This window comes from Gracilinanus agilis, chromosome 1, assembly GCF_016433145.1.
Source record: "Gracilinanus agilis isolate LMUSP501 chromosome 1, AgileGrace, whole genome shotgun sequence".
Lineage (NCBI taxonomy): Eukaryota > Metazoa > Chordata > Mammalia > Didelphimorphia > Didelphidae > Gracilinanus > Gracilinanus agilis.
In genome coordinates, this window is record NC_058130.1 from 462,063,603 (window position 1) to 462,073,707 (window position 10,105).

Sequence of the window (10,105 nt, forward strand, 5' to 3'; positions counted from 1 at the left end):
AAGAATATTTGTGAATGTTTACATGTACTTTGTTTTTCCTTTCTGTTCCATTTTTTTTTTTTTTTGCAAAACTTAAATCCCCATTTCTTTCTTAGGCCTTTACCATAACCCATCTTAGTTTAGCTTAGTCTAGTCTTAGCATAGTTTAGGAGATAGCAACCCTTTTTCTTATTTTGCAAACTTAGTTAGGGATAAGAGCTTAATTAGAATTTAGTTTAGAATAAGAGTAGTAATCCCTTAGACCTTAGTAACCTCTAAATGTTGCAAGCTGCAAATTTAGAAAAGAGAAATGGGCAAAATGTGTTGCAAAAGGGTGCATATTTACCCTGCAAAGCCTTACTGCAGAATTTCTGACAGTTGAAAAGGTTTTAGAACCCTGAGGAGAGGCAGTTGTTCCTGGAGACTCAATGAGAGTAGGAGAGTCAACTGAGCTCTATCTTTGGACTGAAAACCTGACCTTGATTCTGCGGCTTTTCTCTTAAAATTTGTTAGCTTAGCTATTTCCTTTGGGTCTCCCTGACCTCCCCTATTCCCAATCATCATTTTCTCTTCCTGAATTTCTGTGGGTTTTTAGAAGGATGGTGGATCTGGGTGGTAATTTTCAAATTTTATAAATTTAGTTTCCCCATAGTCAAGTAGGGCTTACCCTTGATAAGAATTATCTCCTGAATCATTGTATACAACTTTCCTAACCCTAAAGGCAACAAAACCCTGCTGGGCTGAGTTAGGCAGGTCCTCCTCAGTCTCACATTCCTGTGTCCCTCCCCCACCTGAAGCTTTTCCTAGGCAGCTGTTAGAGTTACCTTGTATCCCTCTGTCCTTTATAGTCAACCCTGAAACTCAATAAACCCTGTTGTTCACTTGATCAAACCTTTGGCTAAAACATTAGTTGATTCATAAAAGAGGGAGAAGGGAAGAAAGGAATAGTATTCACTCTGGGTCCTGAGGGGAGTTGGAGGCATCCATTTTGGAGGAAGTGGTAATCCCTTTACTTCCTCTGGACTCTTCCTTTGTGGACCTGAGAAACTGACTAGAAAGCCCTGTAGTCAATTTCAAGCCATTTCTGTCTGGCCCTAACCTTTGTCTGTAGAAGTGCCCTTCCTACCTGGAGGGCTCAGTCTGTTTCCCTTCAGTGTCTCTGTCTCAAACCTGTATACCCAGTCTGTGTCTCCCTCGCAACTCTTTATACCTCAGTGTTTATATTCCCTAATATCAGTCATTCCTTATACCTCCTACCACCTCAATTTACTACCTCCATCATTGTACCCTCCTTTCCCACTTTCTGACTTAGAGATCTACAAATCCCATCCACTGTGCCTTATCCTCATTATAACTACCTTATCATTCTACCTGCCTTAATCCCCTTATTACTCTACTTGCTTTTAGTCCCTTATTACATCCAGCCTTTGGTCCCCTATTACCCTATTACAATTTGGTTCCCTTTATTACAACGATCAGGTTAAAACTTATATTTGATATCATTTTAGAACAAATACATATTTTAATAACAAGTGTATCAAAGGATATTGAAAGAAATATCACTATACTATATCGAGATATACTTTGGGGGGTAGGATTAAGGTGTTGGAATAAAGTATTTTTGCCTCAACTCCCCAACATCTACAACATAGAAAAAAAAATAAAAACACTAGATACAATCTGAATGAGAACTTCAGAACAAAATCATATATTTTTCCAGTCTAGGGCAGTTTGAAAAAAATAGAGAATGCCTATGAACATTGAGATGGGGGGGTGGGGTTTCCTAAGAGTACATGAAGGCAGTAGTAAGGAGGATTTCAGCACCCAGGGATAGTAGGGGCCTGAGACAAGCAAGGTAAGAAACAAGAAGAAGAAAGAACTCAGAAGACTCTTGAACCAGCACTGGCATAAAAACAAACTTTTGGATACAGAAACTCATCTCACCCAACAGAGAAGTAAAGGGGTAAATAGAAAGGGGAAATATGTTATAGGAGGCAGTGAATAAGTTAAGGGAAGCAGTGGTTAAATGGATTCCAAGAAGAGCCTAGGCTATCAACAAGCAAAGATTCATGACAACTCCAGGAACTCTTGAGGGAAAAGGATATCTACCACCATAATAGGAACAGAGTTTAAATGCATTTGGAAATGTACCATTCTTTACTATATTTGCTCCATCAATTTTTCTCTAGTGTAAGCAATATATGTTGTATTTCACAAGATGACAAAGAAATATATATTACATAATAACATATGAACAAGCCTTTGCCATATTACCTGCTTTCTTAGCAAGAAGGTAGGGATAAGAGGAAGGGAAAGAATATGAATTGCAAAATGCCCCAAAATAAGCATTAAAGTATTGACCTGTAATTAGGAAAAAATACATAAATTAAAAAGATAGTGGGTCACAAGGGAAGGAAAAGTATAAGAGAAAAGGATGAAGGAAAATACATAATTGCCAGTCATTACTGTGAATGTGAAGGAGAGGAACTCACCATATCATGGAAGAGCATATATATATATATATATATATATATATATATATATATATATTGCAGAACAGATTGGTAACTAAAATCCAACATTATGTTTTGCTCTTGTTGTTATTTGTATTATTTAGGAACTTTTTCCAAGACATTGCTAACTCAAGAGAAAAATTCATGGAGAAAATAAAATGAAGAATGGTTTGCTTCCATCTGCATTCAGACTCCATCAGTTTCTTCTATGGTGGTGAAAAGCCTTTTTCTTCACAAGTCTCTTGGAACTGTCCTGGATTCTTGCATTACTGAAAATAGTTGTCATTTACAATTAATCATCATATACGATTGCTGTTACTGTGTAGCATGTACACCTGGTTCTGCTCATTTCAGTTTGCATCACTTCCTATAAGTCTTTCAGGTAATTTTGTGATTATCTTGTTCATCATTTCTTATGGCGCAACATTAATTCATTATAATCAGAGACCTTAATTTATTATCATATACCACAACTAGTTCCTCCATTTTCCATTTGATGGATTTCTCTTCAGCTTCCAGTTCTTTGTCTCTACAAGAAGAGCTGCAATAAATAATTTTGTATAAGTAGATCCTTTTTCCTTTTTTTTAACCCTTACCTTCAGTCTTAGAATCATTACTGTGATTGGTTCTAAGGCAGAAGAGCAATGAGGGCTAGGTAATGGGGTTACTTTCCCAGAGTCACACATCTTGGAAGTGTCTGAGGCCAGGTTTGAATCTAGGACCTCCCATCTCTAGGCCTGGCTCTCAATCCACTGAACCACCCAGCAGCCCTCTTTCCCAGTTTTTGGTCTCTTTGGTGTATAGGCCTAGTAAGTAAGTATAGATCTAGTAAGACCTACAGTAAGCTGTAGCTTAATGGCCCTTTTCTAACTTGCTCTCTAAAATAGTTTTAACAGTTCAGAATAATATTTTGCTTATGAGAAACACACTTAAAAAAAAGACACACATGGAGTTAAACTAAGAGCCTGGAGCAAAATCTATTATGCATCATCTGAAATAAAATAAAGGCAGGGGTGGCAATCATGATCTTAGGAGAAGAAAAAAAGGAAAATGATAATTAAAAGAAATAAAGAGGAAAACTACATTTCCCTAAGAGGTACTATAGACAATGCATTACTATTGAACATATATTTATCAAATAGCAGAGCATTTAATATCTTCAAAGAAAAGTTAAGTAAGTTATGGGAAGAAATGATAATATTATAATAGTATGGAACTTCAATTTTCCTCCCCTCGCCCCATACACAAATTATATAAATTTAACCCAAAATTAATAAGAACAAAGATAAGGAGCTAAATAGAATTCTAGAAATATTAGATCTTATACAACTCTGGAGAATACTGAATGAAAATAAAAAGAGTATCCTTACTTCTCAGTTGTCCATGGACATTTAAAAACTTGTTTGCGTATTAGAATATAAAAATCTCACCAGCAAACATAAAAAAGCAGAAATACTAAGTATATCTTTTTTGTAATTATAATACGATGAAATTACATCTAATATTTGAACTTTGAAATAAAGATTAAAAATAAATTGGAAACTAAATAACAATTCTAAAGAATAGATAAGATTCGCCTCTTCCCCACCATTTCTGCTGCAACCACTTTGGTTGCCTGAGAGTGGGGTAGGTTCCACCCCCCTCCCCCCACACACAGAGGACCCTACTCTTGTGAACTCTCCTCCTGACTCTGTGTCTGCACTGAGTCATGACAACATCAAGGGGAAAAAAAAAGAAAAACTTGCAAAGACATGATTCTTCTGGATAAACTGTGGCCCCCGGAAACTACTGAAAGAATGACATCTTTTCAAAGAAATCTGAGATAAGAATTGATTTCCCAGTTTCACTCTTCAGCTTAGAAGGAAACCTCAACAATTTGACATTAATCCTCAGTCAGTATTTGTTTCTCATAAATCTAATTTCTAAAAATGGTTGGACTGCTCTAAAGTATGCTGCAAGAAATGGGCATCTATGTGTTGTTCAGTTTATGATGGAAAGAGGATGTGACAGGTCCATTGTCAATAATTTTAAGCCGACTGCACTGGACATTGCCATGTTCTGGGGCTATAAACATGTAGCTACCTTACTATCCAAAGCCATGGGTTTACAGAAACCATTAATAATGCTCAATAAAGTGGAGGAAATTGAAAATATTTTAGTAGGACACTCCTAGACATGAAAAGTGAGAAAAGAACAAATTCAATGTGGCTATCAATGAGACAAATCCATCCAGACACAGTCTATATCCTTTTCTCAGATTTAAGTCAATTGATTACATTGACTAGACAACAGCCAGAAACAAGGCTTTGTCATTTGGGCTACGTGCATATAAAATATTATTTAACAAATAATGATAATGCCAGCCTAGATTTTCTTGGAGTAGAACTTGGAACAAAAAGGGAATTTGTTAATTATAATATGGGGGAAGAACCAAAAGAGAAGGATGAGGATGGGTGGGTTGTTTGGTTTGATTTGGTATAGATGCCATCTTTGCCAAAGGGTTCAAAAAAAGGCATGATGATTGTTACTTCCTTCATCCTCCAATGCCTTCTCTCCTACATTTGAAAGAAAAAGAAGCTAGGGTAGTAGCTCAAGCAAGATCTGTTCTTGCATGGCATAGCTGACATAAGTTTTGTCCAACATGTGGAAGTGCAACTAAAATTGAAGAAGGTGGCTACAAAAGAGTGTGTTTAAATGAAGACTGTCCAAGCTTTCAAGGAGTTCACAATGCAGCCTATCCAAGAGTTGATCTAGTAGTCATGCAAATTCTTCATCCTGATGGGAACAAATACCTTTTAGGTAGGCAGAAAAGATTTCCTCCTGGCATGTTTACATGTCTTCTGGATTCATTGAACCTGGGGAGACAATAGAAGATGATATAAGAAAAGTAGAAGAAGAAAGTTGGCAATGTTCAGTATATCTCTTGTCAGCCTTGGCCAATGCCCTCCTCTTTAATGATTGGTTGCTTCACGGTTGCTTTGACTACAGAAATTAAAGTTGACAAGAATGAAATAGAGGATGCTCACTTGTTCTTGAAAGAACAGGTTATAGATGTTCTTTACAAAAGAAACCAACAGTCATTCTTTGTGCCACCAACCAGAGCTTTTGCACACCAGCTAATCAAATACTGGATTGGGATGAATTCTAACCTTTAAATTTAAGAACCTGACTTTGCAACACATTATTTTACTTTTGATTACTGATTAGTCTTAAGTCAATTAGAAATATTTGATGATCTTCTGAAATGTCAAAAGATGATCCATAGTATCTTTCTGGAATTTTATCTGAGTACAATCCATCTTAGGAGCAGAAAACAGAATTAATTCCTAAATGTCACATGAAATTGAAGAAGGTGGCTATAAAAGAGTATGTTTAAATGAAGACTGTCAGATTTTCTTAAAGTTGGTATAATTCTCACAAATACCTTTTTTGTAGGTATTACATAACAACTGTATTTTACTAGAATTAGATCTCTCTCTCTAGTGAAAGATGTTTCCTTGTAGTAAAAACAGTCATGGCTTGTAGGTCATAAGAATAAAATACAGAAATTCTAAAACTAAATTATATTCTTGGCTATGCTAGCATTTATTTTTGGTCTTAGATATATCATTTAAATTGCATTTCATTTCTTTATCTGAGAAGCGATATTATCAGAAATTATTTTCAGTGGGCATTACTTTATTTTGCATTTTCATCTTTTTTAGCATTAAGATGCCTTGTAGTGTCATCATATTTTCACATAATTATTTATCATGATTGCCCCACACATATACAATTTTAATAGAAGATGTTATTAATATGATACTACTTTAGTCTAAGCTAGTCTAATCTAAGCATTTTTATATTAGACGAAGACTGACCAGTGTTGTTAGTGATACCAAAATGTCATGTTATCGTGTAAGAAGAATCATTCTGAAGGGTAATTGTATGGGATATAATTCAAAATTTGAAACGAATCTTAGGGACATGGGTGTCCATAGTGGGGAAATGCTTCATACCAACTATGAAATGAAAACTTTTAAAAGGCTATAGAATACATTCTTGATTAATTGGTCTATATAATAAAGAAGTATGTAGGTACTTTTATGTGTGCTATGACATGTCTCCATTAGTTGAAAAAATATAAAAAATATATTAAATATACAATTTGAATATATTTAAAAGTATTATAAAGATGTATTTATATACAAACATATTTTAGTATACACTTGGGAGACTTCATAGAATTTTGAGATGGAAGAGGCATTAGTGATAATCTCATCAAACTCTTTTAATAGAAACTGGGACATAAAGAAGGAAAGTAACATGCCCATAGTCACATGGATACTAGTGGCAATCTAAGATTTGATCCAAAACTCTTAGATTGATTCACTGCTCTTCCCAGAATTCCAGACTGCTTTTTAATATTACAGTATTTGTAAAAGAGTAAATTTTTCCATATTTTAAGTTTATCTTAAGCTTTATCTTAAAGTGCAGCATTAAATACATTTAGAAATTCTTTTATAAATCATATTAGAAATATGAAGATTTAAATCACAGAATGTGACTCTCTTTTCAAGAACTAGAAAAGAAACTTTAGGAAACATCTAATTCCAATCCAAGAGAAATTAAATGACTTGCATTGATGAAGCTGGGATATACAAACTAAATTAACATCGAAAGAATAGAGGTCCAGAAATTAAAAAGGAATTCTCTTCTATCTATTCAAAATAAAAATTTAAGGTACATATAGCATACAATCTAAATAAAACTGCCTTTTTTGGGAATAAAAACTGTCATCATTTTATATAAATTTTCATATAAATTTATATGAAATTTTAACATAAATTAAAATCCAAATGAAAACTTACACGGTACATTCCAGTGCCTTTTAAAATTATAGTTTAGCATTTTAAAATCTATTTTATTATAAATTATAGTAAACAGGATGAAATTTTCCTTCCAAATAGTAACTTCTAAAAATAACTTTTAAAAGATATTTTAATTCTTGCAGATTTCTAAAGGTACATGGTGGAAATTATGTTTTCCATAAAGCTTAAATAAAAATGCTAAACATTTTAATTATTAAATTAATTATTTAAAAGATGGAATTATAAAATTACAAGTTTGGGAATATTTCCTCAGGGAAAACAAGTGTCTGTGTAATTTTTATAATTATTCTTTAGTTGTCCACCTCTGACAGGTAATATCCAAATATAAATAAACAATATAGCCAGTCAGAAAGGAAGAGGCTGTGTAAACACCATATATTTATTCTGTTTTAAATGTATGTATTGATATATTAAAATATTTATTTATGCAAAAAATAGATGATTCAAAGAACAAATCATAGAAATAATCAATAATTTCCTTAATGTAAGGACAATAAGGAAATAACATACCAACATTTGTGTGATGAAGCCAGATATTATTTATGAAAAATGTTATATATCTCTAAGTGCTTTTACTCTTAAAAGAGAAAAATCAATCACTCAATTTGGAATGAAATTTTTGAAAAATGAAAAATTAACAAATTAACTACTCCCAATTAAATAGAAAAAAAATCCTAAAAATCAAGTTAAATAAAATGAATGTTAAAAAGTAGAAAAATACAATATTGAAGTAATATATAAAATAAGAAGCAGTTTTGTTTGTTTAAAGGAGAAAAATAGGTTCATTTGATTTTTCAGAAAGAAAGGAAAACAAATTGCCATTATCAAAAATGAAATTAAATATATTTTTCTAAATACATATCAATAAAACTCATAACCTAAATGAAATGATAAATATTTAAGAATATATCAGTTTCCTAGATGAACAGAACAGGGACTAGGATATTTAAATAATAATTTATTAGATAAATGAAATTAGTAAGACATCAATGAACTCCCAACTCCCAGCATGGACAGGAACATCATCTGGAGATTGATGCAGCACTACGGGATTCCCCTGAAGCTCATCAACATAACTCAGCGACTATACGAAGATTCTACCTGCCAGATCATCCACAATGGGAAGCTGATGGCACCCCTCACAGTGAAGACAGGAATGAAGCAAGGTTGCATGCTTTCGCCCCTTATCTTCTTGATGGTTATAGACTGGATCATGAGAAGAACTATCAACGACAGCAATGCGGGCATCCAATGGACTCTTACGAAGCAGCTAGAAGACCTTGACTTCGGGGATGACATCTGTCTCCTTTCTCACAAGCAACAGGTTGCACAATCCAAACTTGCATGACTCTCTGAAGAAGCGGAGAAGACTGGTCTGAAGATCAACAAGAAGAAGACCGAGGTGATCACAGTCAACAGCAGAAAGGACCTGCCAATCCAACTACAGGGAGAAAAATTCAAGGAGATGGACCACTTTACCTACTTGGGTAGCATAGTCAGTAAGGACAGCGGGGCAGATGAGGACATCAGAAGCCAAATCAACAAAGCCAGACATGCATTTAACACCTTGCGGTCTATCTGGATCTCCAAAGCACTGTCCCTCATCACTAAATTCCGAATCTTCAACACCAAAGTAAAAGCTGTCCTCCTGTATGGATCAGAAAGCTGGAGAGTGATGAGCGCTAACACCAATAAAATCCAGGTTTTTGTTAACAGATGCCTACATCACATCTTGAACATCAAATGGCCTGAAAAGATTTCTAATACCAGACTCTGGGAAAGAACAATTCAGAATCCCATCAGTCAGGACGTAAAGAAACAAAAGTGGAGATGGATAGGACATACGCTACGAAAACCAGAGGACAACATTGCCAGACAAGCACTGAGCTGGAATCCACCAGGGAGGAGGAAAGTCAGAAGGCCAAAAGAGACCTGGCTAAGATCTACCGAAAACGAAACAAAGGCCGTCGGAATGACATGGGCCCAGCTGGGGGAATATGCCCAGAACAGAGTCCATTGGCGTGAGATGGTTGTGGCCCTATGCTCCTCTGGGAGCCAACAGGAATAACACACATAATAACACAATGAACTCCCTAAAAAAACAGCAGTTTCTGGGTTACTTGAATAACAAAACGATATACTAAAAGATCTTGTGATCTTTTAAACCTCTCCAAAGCAGAGATTATGTAAAAAACATTAAGAAACTTAATTTGTCCATAATCTAGGAGATCTAGAATCCAAAAGAAGTTTAGAAGAAAAAAACTAGTACTCATTGATCTTCAGTTCACTCAGTACCCTTTCTTCACCACTCATGCTACTAGCAGTAAGGCTGCTCTATCAGATATAATGACACAATATAAGCCAACACAGACTTATAAAAGAACCCACCTATATACCCCATATTTTCCATCCCTCTTTCCAGTGTCATAGAACCTTGGTTCCAAGTTGTGGAAGTTTGCTCCAGTCTTGACAACTGGCTAGGTTCTAACCTCTCATAAACAAAAGCCTACTTGGGCATGTAACCTAGAAGTAACAAAGCCACAAAGCTCTCAGTCCCTATGCTGGTGAAAACAGGTTCTGAATTATCATCGCTAGACCAGAAGGCTAAAGAACAGAGGGAGTGGGTCAGGACACCATCATCTTGTATGTGAGGAGTGGCTCAAAACTCTATAAAATCTGAGAGAAAGAGCTTAGCATTTTGCAGTAGATATTACTGATCACTTTAAGTCAGTTGGGTCAAAG

General features: G+C 34.9%; 1 pseudogene; it reads left to right on the forward strand.

Moving 5' to 3' along the window:
* Positions 1–4,222: 4,222 nt before the first annotated feature.
* LOC123231614 lies at positions 4,223–5,647 on the forward strand (annotated as a pseudogene).
* Positions 5,648–10,105: the final 4,458 nt, after the last annotated feature.